This window comes from Falco naumanni, chromosome 6 (genome assembly GCF_017639655.2).
Source record: "Falco naumanni isolate bFalNau1 chromosome 6, bFalNau1.pat, whole genome shotgun sequence".
In the NCBI taxonomy this organism is placed as follows: Eukaryota; Metazoa; Chordata; class Aves; order Falconiformes; family Falconidae; genus Falco; species Falco naumanni.
The window spans coordinates 50072483-50087912 of record NC_054059.1 but is presented as its reverse complement, the minus strand read 5'-3'; the positions used below and the strand labels follow the sequence as shown (position 1 = coordinate 50087912).

General features: G+C 41.7%; 1 protein-coding gene across 3 annotated transcripts in view; it reads right to left on the bottom strand.

The window, feature by feature from the left end:
* HIVEP2 (HIVEP zinc finger 2) overlaps positions 1 to 14864 on the bottom strand; it is a 126780-nt gene extending 111916 nt beyond the window's left edge. For all 3 annotated transcript variants that reach the window (XM_040597322.1, XM_040597321.1, XM_040597324.1), the window contains exon 1: positions 14580 to 14864. The gene's annotated coding sequence lies outside the window, so the exon portion shown is untranslated. The remainder of the gene's footprint in view (positions 1 to 14579) is intronic.
* Positions 14865 to 15430: the final 566 nt, after the last annotated feature.

Here is a 15430-nt window from a genome sequence, read left to right as displayed (position 1 = left end):
AAGCCGCTGTGAAATCTCAAAATGGAAATTATATGGGAGCTGTTTAAGTACATGGTTCTAGCAATTATGGAAATAGCTAGCGCTGACAGGAATACACTGGGGACGCAGCACTTAAAATCTTGGTGGAAGAAAGATTGGGAACTAAACATACAAATCAATATAGTCTCTACAGAAAGAGATAATGGTAAGAAAATATATACAGTTCTTGTCCAAACTGTTGATTTTCTATGGCTAGACAGTGGTAATCTCCGGTGCCATCAATTAAGACCTTTATTTTCACAAGCAATCTCTTAAGGAAATGTAAACATTAGGCATAGTTAGAAAAATCAGTGGAAGCCGAAACATAATTTTTGCTGCTAACTTACATGCAAGTAAGTGTGCCCTCACTTCCCAAAACTGAGTCTATCAGTCTTAAGACAATATTAAAACTGTATTTATACATACTGAACTATAGATAAGTTACTCCCTCACCCCAAAGAACTCCTTCCTTACAACAAAATACAGCACTGAAGAAGCAAATATGCAAGCTTTTGCATTATAAATATTCATATTAATGCACACAGCAAATTCACACGAAGAGAACTGAAGAGGCCTTAAAATGTGGGTATTTAGAAAGTGCCTATAAAACCACTTCTGTGCTCTAGGACTTGTCAGGGTTTTGGCAATTCTTTCTCCACCTTCAGTAAATACTATTTGCTCATTTGAAAAATGAATAATGACTTATAACAGACAGAGTGTCTAAACCAAATGCTTAGATTGATTACATACATGCATTGAATTGTTTACTAAAATCAGGTCTAAATATCAAGCCACAAAACCTCCCCAGATACATATATTTTATTATGAATTTTTTAAAAACTATAGATTCTGATTTCAAAAAAATATACCTGTGAATAACCTTTCAGAAAGCATATTTCAAAATAAAAGAAAAAATGTAATTAATGATCTGAAAAAACTTTCATGTCAACAAATTTCAGGAATTAAGAAAAAAATTATAGTCTCAAGTCTTACTTTCCTGGTATCTACGGATGCATTTCAGCATTATTTCAAAAAAGGTGAGAAAGCTGGTATTTAGTTCTCTCTGACATCAGAAGCTCCATGTTAAGTTCTCTCTGACATCAGAAGGTCCATTACAGACATGACAGTACTTGTATGGTTTACCATGCAACACAAAAAATGGATGGATAAATCAACCGCCTGTAAAATATGTCAGACTGACATCCACGCAGATTGAAGACCTCTTCTCCATACAGAACAATCACGGTGCATGACAACGATACAAGCTTCTTCTCAAACCACGTCTCCCCATACACTCCAGCTATACTCTGGAAGGAGCAAGAGCAGCAGTTTCTCGGTAACCGGGAATTACTTCACTGACAATGGCAATTCAGTTCTGCACTTGCAATGTCTGAACACACATCAACAAGTAGGGGGGGGAGCGGGAGGAGAATGAGAGAAAGAAAATGAAGCTGCAAACAGGGGGTAAACTGCAGAAGGAGGTTCCACAGTGATGCACACTGATGTGCCATCCGATGGCATCAGGGGAATTAGAAACAGCAGATCAGAGGCACTCCCTGATACAAAGCTGCACAGAAGGGATGAGGGACATGACAGAGCTGTACAAAAAATAATGCATGAAAATCCCCAGAAGAACAGTATTTTTTCTTTTACTTTTTTTGATAATCTGCTCAGATGGTATTTAAAATAATAAAAAAAAAAATACTCATTGGATTCTCTCTAGCATGATACACTCCACCAGCACTACTTAATTAATCGAGTGTATTGTTCTTTTCTACAGTAGGATTTGCTTTGACCTTTCTCTTTGACTATTTCTTTTAAATTCTGCCCCTCTTTTTCATTAATATTAGCGATCACAAAATATATCAAGAGTGACAGGCAGTAAACATTACTGGAGGCTGTTGCACTTGGACTGTGATGTGGATGGTCATCCGGAGGCGGGTGTTTGAGCTCCGAGTTAGAAGGTCACTCAAATACCCGTTCCTCCAAATATCAACACTTTTGGAAAAAAACCTCCAAGATCAAGATCTAACACCAAGAGTATTTCACAGCAATTTCTATTCCTATTCCAGCCACAGTAATGACACTTTCATTTCAGAGAACAAAAGCCATTAAACAGACTATATTATGAAAGGCAACAGTAGATGCCGGGGCTATGAAAGCTTGGGGAAAAACACCCTGTTCTCTAACACTGCAAGTACAGGTGAGAGACACGCAGAAGATGACAGAGAGTCTGAAAAAGCACAGAGATCTGATAACTAATCAGAGACAGAAACCCATCCGAGAGTCACAACTATCTTTGCAGGCTCTGAAAGACAGAATTAAATTGACTTAGTACTATATTCAAAAATTAATTTAATTAGCTGCCATTAAGCAGGATAAGTATGCAGTACCATGTTGCTCTGACAAGCTGTCTCCAGAAGGGTAAGTGGAAGGTAAAATCTTACTTTTCAGGATGAGATTACGGCTGTGCACTGAGACAGAAGGCAATGGCATGTCTGCTGAGGGCTGCTTAAAGTTAGTGCTGGACATTTCATCTCACACTATAAAAGGATGGTACGTGATAGATGAGCCACAAGTGCGAGTTTCAGATTCTGCACATTTATTCATATGGCTGTGCAACTTCATCTCTTTCTGGTGTTGCCACTTACGTGAAGATGACAGCCTCAGTATAACCTCTGCCAGGAGTTTTTTCTCCATTTTCTCTTAGTCAGAGCTGTCCCTGAAAGGACTAGAATACCCTCGGTGCAATTTATTTATTTTTGTTTTTAAGAGAGCATATCGGTCCTTAGCTGGAAAAACAAGGTCTGTGCAGGAGGTGGTTTCTATGCTAATCTGGCAGGCTGCCAGATCTGCTGGCTGCTGCGCACCTATCGTGTTTTATGGGGTTACCCGTGGCACCTCTGCTCTGCTCCCAGCATCTACCAAAACTTCTGCCTTCTCTACATAGCATACAATCTACACATCACAGTGCAGCCTGCAAGCAGAGTGGCAGTGGTTGACAGAGAATAAAGTAGACTCAAACTATGGCCACAGTCTACAAGCAGATAGTGACAACTGAAGAATCGATGGTAAAACACAAAGGAAATCCAAACTAAGTGTTCCCCTGAGGAAGACTTGGAGGAAATAGAATAACACATTTCAAAGCAAGAGTCCCATGCATATGAGACTTCACAAGCCTCACCTTCTCATGCCTCCTTCTATTCAACGATAAATACAGTAGTGAGGAAAGGCATCTCACTGTCAGTGCTAGAAATTCTGCTTATTTGCAAAGCAGGCACTTGCATCCCAGGCTGTGATCAGGAAGCTATTGCTCACATCACTTATATTAATATATATCTCAGCCCTGTCACACCAGAACCAAGCCAGATTTACCAGGCAAGACAAAGTAGCTTTCACCATTCCATCAGCAAGTCATTAGGGAGGTGTTCCTCCATGACAGGACACAACTGCACAGTAATATAAGCTCTCAATTTAGGCTGGCAATGTCCTTCTTCCTGCCACGACTCCTCTCACCGGGACTGTCTTTAGGCTGCATGACCTTGTGTAGCAGTTCATAGATTTTAAGAGCAAGCACAACACACCATGTGCCCTTCTCTGGCACTACATTAATCATCCTACTTTAATGACTTCTACTGATAAACCACTCTGCGTACCTAACCATCCTTCCCAGTGGCTGCACCTAAAGTAATAAATCATATATGCCCTTTCCCATACTCTGCCACTCTGTAACCCTCTAGCAGAGACAAAGCCACTGAGAACAGCAGCTGGCAATTAGGGGTGAAAACCTGCAGGGATCAAGAGATGCCAGTTTTACTAGCCATTTGATGGGTGGCCTTGAATCTCTCAGTCTATGTATTCTCATACTTACAGAGAATAACTGCATTTCTTTTCAGCTACACTGAGAACCACAGATACTAGATACTACTTATTACTGGTATGTATCTACACCACCTATTACTATATATAACTACAGGTAAGAACTGCCTTAGACTAAACAAACAGCTACAAACAGAGAACATACGATTTTATAGTATTAATTCTTAATTATTTCACTCTTCCAGGAAACTCAGGTCCACAGCTGAGCACGAATAAAGACACAAGATCTCTATGATAAGAAAAGCAAAACAATGGCCTGACATGACCTAACGAAAGCACAGGATACTACCCCCCCAGGGTAGAAATCTCCTTATTCCAACACTTCCTTTCAAGTGCTCCCAATATGTTACTAGACAAAGAAACAAGAAATTCACTTTTGCAAGGCAGTAACATTTTTTAAAATAGCAGCATCTGACATTATTCCATAAATCTTTCCCAAAATCAATGTGCTTTATATCAGAAGGGACCTTTAAACTCCAGAACAAAACAAATTTAGGTTTGAATTACAACATAAAGATACATGCAATAAACTTTTAAGTATGTCAAAAGCTTCACTGAAAAAAGGTTTGCTGAAGGTTTAACATGGAGCTAAAAGGCTCACATGGCGTTGCAAGATTGACTTCTGTGCTGCTAAGCAATGTATGGTGCTGAGAGTTCCATCAACTCATAGGGCTTGAGAAACAGGCTGAGCTCTTAGCTGCCACAGATTTCCTATCTGACCATGAAGGGCATCTCACCATCTGCCTCTGTTTTTGACCCCTGTGATAACATTTTTTTCCTCTGTTCATCTTTATCTATCAAATACTTACACTGCAAGTTCAATGTGTCTGAAGACTTAAAGACAAGGAGGCCTACATCTTCACTGAAACCTTTAGATGTTACCACAAGGAAAATAAGTCACCATAATAAAAAATCATGTATATCACACAAATCCACCATTTTATCATTTTCACACAGCTTCCTATCCGGAAAGTATTCTTAAAGGAATAAACTCTGCCTTCCTCCCAAGATCTCTTTTGTAGCCTTGTTTCCTATGTAAAAAAAACCTGCAATCACACACTGTGTGTAATGTCACGCCTGTGTCTGTCTGTCTTCCCCTAATAACTTCTCTACAGACATTTAACAAAGAGGTAGCAATCTGAAAATTACTCAGTTGGAAGAAGTTCCTTCTGATTCCAGCTTGTGCTCAGACAAGAGACAGACTGCCAGCATCCACACTAAAGGAAAAATCTTCCACGTTGACTCATAAGACAACACAGGATCTGCAGATAAAATAGATGTACAGAGATGCAAAACTGCTGAAATCTGAAGTTCACAACTACAGGTGCACCTGTATGGCTGAATAAAAAGTGAGGAAAAAAAGCAAGTTTGAGCACTGCAGCACACTGCTCAATAGCTCACCTCCTGTGTGTTTTCGAACCACTCCAACCACCCCCTCACAAGCCAAGCGTGCTGTCAGGAGGGCTGCTGTAGCAGCAAGGATGTGACCAAGCCAGTACGACCTGGCTATCAGTTCAAGGGTCAGTCCTTCACCTCCTTTTATACAGCAGCCCAAACACAGCAGGGACTGCATCCAAAAGACAGGCACTTACAGGAAGCTGGGGTTCATGATTTCTGCTGCATACGGAAAAATCTGAGGCATTTTCTAGGGCATCTCGTGGGGGCAGTACTGAAGCAGAAAACCAGGGGATGAGAAGGTTCTCAAATACACACATGTACCATTGCCTCACTAACCTTCCATCCTACCACTCTTCTACCTTTGACCTGAATTTGAATGTTGGTGCCGTAAGTCAAGATGTATAAAAGCACCAGCTGGGCGATATCCCCGCTAGAACTGTTTCTGGAGTTGAGCTTCGCTGCCCAGTGCACAGCTGCTCCAGACTGAGTGCCCAGCCCCCAACCCCCACCCCCCCCATGGCCCCTGCCTGCTTTCATGTCCCTCCACACTGGGCACTCCCAAATAGTCTCCTCTGAGTCTCGTATTATTGCGACAAAAATCTGCTACTGCAGACATGGGTTTGTTCCTTACACATCCTAAACCCAGTACTCATTACACATTTAAAAACAGTAACCTGTGCATAATTCTAAATTTTGAACCTTTACATTCAGGGGACAAATCAATAAAGAGCACATGCAGTTTATTTCACAGAAGTATGCATCACCCAGAAAGAGCTGTGAAAACACTCACTGCTTTACAGTTCTCTACCCAAAAATGTTCAAGACTGAAATTCAGTAACAGAAAGGTCTGTGACTTTGAAAGTGTCAGTTAAATAGTGGACAACACACTACTGTACCAGAACTCCACAGGTATATTCATTATACCTTCCTTTTAGTGGTCTGCCTTAAGTCCTTTTCACCCACTGTTTCCACCAACACTTTATCTCGAGGTCTTCCACATCCCAGCAGCGTCACAACAGGAGTCTTACCAACTGCTTGTCTAAAACTGAACTACTCCTCCTTAATGTCCTGACAAAGGAAACCAGCGTTGCCCCCTGACCCAAACCTTCAAATTCAGGAGCTAATTATTCCCTCGCTGAAGTCTGAAATCTGTCAGTCATTCCCTGTGTGATATCCCCTTGCCCAAATCTTGTCCTCAAAATCTTTCTGTATCAGGAGAAACCTTCCATATCAGGACTTCCCTCTGAGTCATCACCTCCATTACCCAATCTCAGAAAGAAACACCTGTAAAATTGGGAATCTGTGAACAGACATCAATGGGATCCTCTTGGGCCACGCACACTAATCTGTTATGGAACAGCTCCTGCCAAACGCTTCCACAGCAGGGACCTGCAGTTTCCAAGGGGATGGTTTCAAGATTCAAGTGAATCTTTGGAAATACTAAATTGTTGAAGGGAAAGCAGTAAGGGTTTAGGTAGTGGCAACTGAAATCCTGGTAAAATGAGCTGTTTAGCAGATCATTAACCGCATGTGGTGAAGGCTTTCGCTTTCTTCATACTGGGGAACAAATGAGTAAGACTGGTCAACTGCTAGCAGACACTGCTCTAATACTGAGCATGAAACTTTACAGAGGGTTGATAAGAAACACAGACAGGTGTCAGCACTGAATTTCCCATGAACAGAGGTCTGTGGCCTAGCTATCCAACCATCATGGGACGAGAAGTTTGAGTTTGTGACCTGTATCTCACTGGGAAAAGGCTACAAAGTTCCCATTGCCAGAGTGTCTCCCATGGAGTTTTCCAGGCATGACGCAGTGCAGTATTTGAATAATCCTGAAGCCCTCAATTAGAAGGCATTGCTTTGAAAATGGTGGGAGAAAAGCCAGGATGCTGTAACAGATGTAAATACACACACAGAGGACACCCCTGAGTAGACATTACAGTTGCAAAGAAAAGGTTGTAAACCTGAAACAACACAATATTGTCTCTCCAGTTCTGTCGCTATTGGCTGTTTCACCAAAATGTAACAACAAACCAAAAAAAATATAAACAAGACAGATGAACTTTGCTGCCCTGTGGAAAAGCAGTGTATCTGCCAAGGAGTATGCTTGTGCTACTGCCACTGCAACACAGAAAAGTGGGATCAGCAGCAGGTGAATTACAACCAGCAGCACTGGAATTACTACCTTATTTTGCTGTAAAAATTAAAAGAAAAATTGCTGTATTTTGTTACACATCACAGATTATATTAAAACACATATAGACATTAATGATACCTCAAACATACTATCTGTATAATGAAAAATGTGACAAAACAACTTTTAATTTATTACTTATTCCCACATTTGATAAGAAAAAAAACATTGTATCAATTTATTTTATACTACCAAAAGCATCTTATTTGAAACCAGTAATTTCTTTCCACTACCCTTTTGTAGCATTCTGCTTCTACTTTTGCACTCAGAGTTTCATCTGTTAGTGGGAGGAAAAAGATTTGAGCAGCTAGAAGTAAGTGCAACTACAAGAAATGTAGTTGAAAGACAGATGACAGCAGGATGGAACACGTAATCAGAATATTTTAGAAGTCTAAAATTTTTCTTTCTATTGATATAATATGGACAACAGATGGGTTTTTAAATGCAGCTCTTGGTACAACTTTGCATGTGAGAAGGAAAATAATTTGGAGTTCACGGGAACAGGAGCAGATTGTTCTGTGGATCCAGTTGGTGTCATTCTACAGCCTTAAACTCTCCTGCAAAATACTGTAAGCAGAACAGCAGGAGTCCCAAAATTCCCCACGCTGGCTCCAGCTCAATAAGTCATTTCTATTCACAAAATACATAAGCATAAACCTAACTTCAGGAGCACATGTAGGACACAGTAATTTCACTATGACTTAGGAATCTGCCCAAAATTAAAGTTTCACTTAGGAATTTTGCTAATCAAGCACCGGATACATCTGGCAGGTATTCAAGGCCTTCACTTTTCACTCGGTCTCTACATTACATTTTCTACCTGCCATCGCATTTTCTTTGTTTGCTAAGCAATGTGCTCACCAGTCTGGCCAAGATGGGCCTAGCTGCATGTAGGAGGTACCCAAGCAGCAAAGGACACGACAAGCAGAAAGGACTGCAAACACGCAGGACACCCTTCTGAGTAGGCCACAAGCATCACAGACAACACAGAGAAATACAAGACAAGCAGTATCAAAAGCATTAAGTTTAATCGCTTTAACTACTTGAACTCTTCCTGTTTAAGTCTTAAACTAGGAAACAGGGGGGAAAAGACCAGTGGGGGAGTGAAGACAAGGCTGCTCACGGTCTGCCTTCTCTTGCCGGTGAGGTTCAGCCCTGACCACCGCAACCTGGGCAGGGCACCACGGTCCTGCCGCACGGCACGCTCCCAGCCACCAGACCACGGCTGTGAAAGACTACCAGCTCTGCGCACATAGCAATGATGATTAACATTTTCTTCAGAAATGCCTGTTAGTGAAAAGTGCGTGTTGCTAACGAGTGGGTGTGGTAAAGGTTGCACGTAGTATAAAACCAGCCCCATCCGCAGGTCTCCTCAACACTCCCACCACCACCTCCCATTCCCCCACAGACATTTACAGAGCTCAGTCACAACATCCCGGATCAGGAGGAAAAAAGAGCAACTACGCAACATCACCTGGCATAAATTGTGGGGACTTTTGGGCTGCCAGTGACAGCGAGCTGATTCACACCTCCCAAAGGTTTAGCGCAGGTGAGGCCAAGTGTCCCTGCAGGCACTCTGCTGGTTTAGGAAGCACTCGTGTCCCTTGTAGACCCCAAAACATTTTGTAGTGCTCCCAGCAGCTGTCTTAAGCCTTCGCTTTGGCAGTTACCCTTTGAACTGCCCGGGTACTTCAAAACACAACTTTCACAGTTGCACACAGCTTTACTCTTAAAACTGGCAGGTTCTGCATGTACCCACTCAACAGAAGTACCTCTTCCCTCTGCTCTGCAAAGCTGGTACTCACTCTAACACTCACTGCAATACAATGTCAATTGTAAAAAAAAATGTACAGATTTCCACCTTGAATTTTACCAGTTTGTTTGGGAAAAAAATTAACTCTTTTTCTAAACACAGCATTCAACGATTGGATCCAGGTCTATGCATTCTGCCCTTCGCTAATGCCTTAGCTGCTGACTGTACCTTAGCCAGGCTATTTTCGTTCTTTAGGAGACAGAACTGGACTCCAAAGCAGCGTGTACCCTGACTTCTGCAATGACCTGTATGACCTTTAACAGCATAAATACTATGAGCAGACGTGGTCATAGTAAATAGCACAACAACTGATCACTCTGAGAGTGGGCACTTAAAAACAGATACACAAACGAAAAAAAAAAATAAGGTTCAAATCCCACAGTTTTAGCACAAAACTCCTATTGGCTCCCTATGGACTGACAGCAGAACACAGCATCTGTCTACAGGATATCTCCATAAAATAAGGAAGTGGAACTGACATAAAGAGAATACTGCACAATAATGGTATTTTTATGCCTAAGTCATATTTATGAATATAATTCACATGAAAATCAGTAAGGTGTTGTGAATCTTACCCTAAACTCATGAACTGTGCAGCAGAACCAGGAATTGAACCTATGGGTATTAAGTTCCCGCCTAGCCTACTAGTCACTAGACCGTATTTCCTTAGGTAGAGAATTAAGTAAATATATCAAGTCAGCTGCGTACTGTTGAGCTTGTGTGACCACACATCACAGACAGTAAAATACGTCACCATAAATGACCTACTCCATACATATGACACTTCTAGTTTCGATGCAAAGTGTTCAAGTTCCAAGTGCAAACGCATGCAGTAAAAGCGGTTTTACAGGTGAAATAAAATATACATTGAAGCATGGAGTGTTATTCCAGTTTTCAAAGTATCTTTGAAAAATGGTTACACAAAATTGTCATTACCATTTTGAATCCACAAGAATGACACATCAGCGGAAACGAAAAAAATTTCTTTCTCACTAATGAAACCAGGCACCTTACTGCAGCACACTTGCAAGCAAAATGGACTTGCTGCAGAAGGAACTGAACTGGCATGACCACAACAAAGGATTTTAATCTACAAGCGCTGCACCGTGGAAAGCAACTGCTTGAGCAAGCATGCTCCATGCAGATAAACCAAATCTTTCATGCCGCACTTAGAAAAACAAATTCCATTCACAAAGCAGTCTCGCTCCAGACATCTCCAAAGTTTGGGAAGGTTCAAAGCCAGGGTCAGCTGAGGTAAAGAAAGACAGCACACACATTTTTGGATGGTGAAACAAGTTCTCTGCAATACAGAAGGGTGTTGTATGGTATTGGTGCTTCCAAAAAAACGTACCATGGCAACACTGCTACGGTGTTGAATTCACCTTGGTAAGACTGGCAGCGCATTCAACCCACCCCACCACTAGTCTTGTCTACAATAACACAAAAGCTTTTACTTCTCATGCCCGCAAACAGCAGAGCCACCATGACTCATGATCCGTTGCTCCCAAAGCAACGGCACGTTCACAGGGGACAGGCTGTGGGGTAGCACGACTGCAGCAAGCACAGCTACAGGGAAACACTCTCAAATCCATTCCTGTGACAAGAAGCCAAGACCATGTAACCCACTCAGGTTATGCATTATACGAACTTCAGTATTACCTAGAGGCTGATTTCACACACACAATGACTTTGGGGAGGCTACAAAATGTGTTTCAGCAACACAACCTGGAGAAAGCATGGCCACTGCGCAGCTCTAAAGATTATACCTACACATAGTGTAACCAGAGTTGAGAAAGTAAGCCTGCAATAATGAGAAGATTTTATTAAAACTCTCCCATCTTAATCTATTCAGACTAAAATTTTGGTTTTATTAGCCTAACTGTACACTATGTTTTTTTCTTGAAAAAATGCTTCAATCTGCTAAGAGAAGTCTTCTCGCAGATGGACTGGTAATGAAATACAAACAGAACATTAAATATGAAAAATAATGCACAGCATATTTTTCTCCTTTACTTATTTAATCTTAATTTGCACCTAGTCATTTTCACGCTGAGCATCTTATGTAGTTAAATAATTAGTGTAAATTAAATTACACCTTTTTTTAAGTGGCAGAAATGGTGAATCTGAGTTGGTAATTATTTCAAGTTTTGCTGCAATATGGGAACAACTCAATAACCTGAAGACACTTAAGGATTTGAACAACAAGACACATGGGCTTTTAACAAATCAAGGAGGACGTAATAATTGTGTATAGCAACCTGCAGGGCAAGAATCCCTCTCTGCAGAGCCTTATGACCAGGACTACTAACCTCTGAAGATCTATTCAAGGACCTCAGGATGTGAGAGTTTACTCCTGGCCAAGCCATCACCTGTACACACACAGATACATCCCCTTCCTGCCCGTGCATCAGTGCCACTCGTGGCAATTACTGTCTTTCATCTGGCAGCCACATACTTGCCCTACTCTGCTCACTCAGATCACGCTTATTTCAACAGAAATTCCACCAGAAATAAAGGCCAGCCCATGATGGCGAGCAACCCTCGCTACTCACAGGCACCGAGCCCAGCTGAGCCCAGCTGTGCCCACCTGCCATGGCTCCAGCCTGTGCTCACACAGCCACAGCTCACACCCTGGCAGCCCCCAGGACACCCCTGTTCACACCCCAGCAAAGGTGCACAGGCTTTCACCGTAACACAACGCATCAGGCAGCCACAACCCCCCCTTGCAGCTATGCCCATCTCACAGGCTCTACAGAAACGTGGGGTGAACACTCCCCATGGGCCCCACAGTGCTCCCACCTACCCCTGACCTTACAAGTCTCAGCTCTTAACAAAACCACAAGGACTTCTCATCCAAAAGAGTAAGGGAAATTCAAGTAAAGTACACTCAAACCCTCCTAAATAACCACATCAGAAAATTGAGCCCATGCTAGTATTGATAGTGTGCACAAATATTTCAACGATTTTATGACGTCCTTACATAACATTCATCTGCACTAAGAAAATTATGGAGTTGCAGAAAGAACATAACTATTAGTTAGCCAAAAACCACTACAGAGTCTGAAGTAAAGAGTACTGGAGATGATACAAATACAAGCATTTGTTGAACCCTGTATTTGGTTATCATCATGCAGATTCAGGAAAAGATCTTTCTCCACCTACAAGACCTTGGTGTCCTCACATGCCACTATGTAGACCCCCAGCTCCAAGCTTCTGCAGCTATACCAGTAACACATGACGACACAGAACTAACTCAATCCAGTATAATAAATGAAAATTCTCCTGAACACTGAAATTTCTTGTAAGTTTTCATAAAAAAGCAAGTTCCTTCTGAAGGATGTTGCATGGACAGTCCAAAAGAAATCCTGCATTTGTTTGGAAAATAAGGACATACTGAGAGCAACACTGTCTACTTCCTTACAGTGCCTTTTTGACATCCCTTGGCCATGACCTGAATGGCCTCGTGTGAGAAAATACATGTTTCCATCTGTGCTTGCTCATCTCCTCCTCTCCATGCTGCTATCAGAAACGGTGCTATAGCTACAGAAGCAGCTTACAGATGTAACTGTTTCTCATTATAACATCTCAGCTGTTGTCTGTACCAATGCATAATCTGCCACTGTGCACATATGGTAGTATATAAGAGATGACCATAAATATCAGCACTCATTTTTGAATATTTGTTGTTGGTAACAATAAAATCTCAAAATACAGCAGTTAATAGCCCTACGCCACAGACTACAGCTATTGAATTTATGCATGAAGGAAGGAAGAATACAGACTTTATTTGGTCAAAACGAGAGTGAGTAGGACAGTCTGAAGGGAAATTCAGGAGCAGTTTAAACCGTTTCTTTCCAAGAAGTCATTATTCCCACTCCTTTCCTAAAGACCTGTTATCCTCACACTTCTATTTCCTAACATTATTTAATATTTGTATCCATGCCACTAAAGCAAAAAGTCATCCCAGGATTAACAACTCTGCATGACTTTGAAGATCAGGACTGAATAACAGCAATGAAAATTCTCAAGGAAATATTATTAAAGGAAGATTTAACTTAAAATCAATTGCTTTTATTCTAATGCATTCATATAATCACTTGCTTCCCCTTTCCATAAGCTGGCTGTAAAATCTCTTGAGACAGAGGACTATTGTATTGTATACATGCCTAATGACCCTATAGGGGCACATTTAGAAGAAGAGATTTACATGACACTTTACAGGGGCAATCACAGCTCATCAAGTTATTCTCTTTTATATGTGAAGTCAGTCCCATTTAAGAGAATTTTCCCATTTATTATTCTACAGTGCTTTTTCAAAGGGAAAACAACAGGGGGGGGGGGGTGGGGGGGGGGGGTGAGGAGTGAGGGGTGGAATTTGGCATGCATATATACAAAATCCTCCAAGGACTGCACATGCCTGAGCAAATTCACTCTTCTGTCTGTTAAACATTCCCAACCCAAGACTTTAAGACACATCCTCATAATGAATAGCTAGACCTTGTCTGTATGGCTGAGAGTATCGACACACAGTATTTATTTCAAAACCCAGTCATATCCTATTCCTCAAAAGGTTGAGTGCCATTATTTCTTTGCCTATCTTGCTTTTCCCTGCATACAAGCATCTTACCAGGCACGATTCACATTACATAACTCCAGCTTGTTAAAAACAACAGTTATTTAGCTAGGTAGTGTGATAGATTAATGAAGTAAATCCAGAACTTGCTTCTTACAGAACACAGTCAAAAGCTGCTCCCCTGATAATATGCCTATGCAACATTAAACAAACGAATAAGCAACTGCACCAGCACTGTTTACATTCAAAGTTAATTAAATCTTTCAAATTCAGGATACTGTACTCTAGACTACTCAGTGCTTTTTCTCATGCCACAAGATGCAAAATCCCTAGTGCATATGCATTTTGAGAGTGACCCGCCCCCCCCAAACCATTAGAGAATTACAGTTGAATATTGAATCAATTTCACTTGCAAGAACGCAATATTGCTTTAATGTTTTGGATGACTTTGATGAGACGAAATTCTCCTCGAGTTAGCTGCAAAATGCTCGTGTTTCTCAAATAACCGTTCTTACTCATGCCCCTGTTTTGGTTACGAAGTGTAAAAGCAGCAACCGGAGAGGGTTAAACAGGTTTCCTGTCAATGCTCTCTGCAAGAAGCAAGATTCTGTATTACAGCAAAGCAAAGCAATCTGTTCAGGCCCTGTATATTCAGCATTATTCAGCACTATTGGGACCACATTCCAGGATCCCTCAATGCCCACCTGACAGTGTGTCCTCTATATTATGCAAGTGATGTGGTCTCCCCAAGGCAAATCATCACCTGACCATCCTGGTCTTTGCAGCTGAGCTGTATCCAGTGACATGCTCCCTGGAGCAAGCCATTGCCACATAACTGTATTCTCTTCTCAGTCACTTCTCCAGGTGGAAAAAAAAACCCATAAAAATCAAAATGCTCATATTTCTAGCATCACCACCACAGCAGAGCAATACAGAGGCGACTGGCTGCCCCGGAGAGGAGGCAGCAGCAATGGGGGCCCTGTGCGAGCACCGGCTGGCTGCCGAGCCCAGACCTGAAACTAGGTCTCAGCCCGCTTGACTGCAGGGGAAGGGAGAGAAAAAAAAAAATAAAAAAAAAAAATAAATAAAAAAGGCAGCACTTTCTCAGAGCAGGAAGAAGGGGAGGCCATGAGCGTTTCCTGTTGTGCAGCTGAAACAAGCAAAGACGTCATTACATTTACACTCCCTCAGGGTGTCAGCAGATTGAGGGCCAAAGTTCAGTCATTTCCAATGCACTGCAAGGAGGGAGGTTTTGGAGGAGAAACCAGCAGTGGCTTTATTGCTAACAGCGTTCTCTGCACTTGCATAGCAAAACAGCTAAGCAGCGTGTTACCAGGCTCAGCTGCAAAGGATTGTATGTGACTAGAAACAACATTTGCTCAGGAGCCATGCTGCTCTTGTTTTTCTTCTACAGCTTGTGTAAGAATATCACTACAATATAGAAATGCACAAAGCTCTCGCTACAGCCTATACTTCTCCAAGCATCTGGAAATCAAGTCTCACATATTTTTGGATCCCATTGAGTAGAACATGTTTTGTGAACGCATCTGGGGCA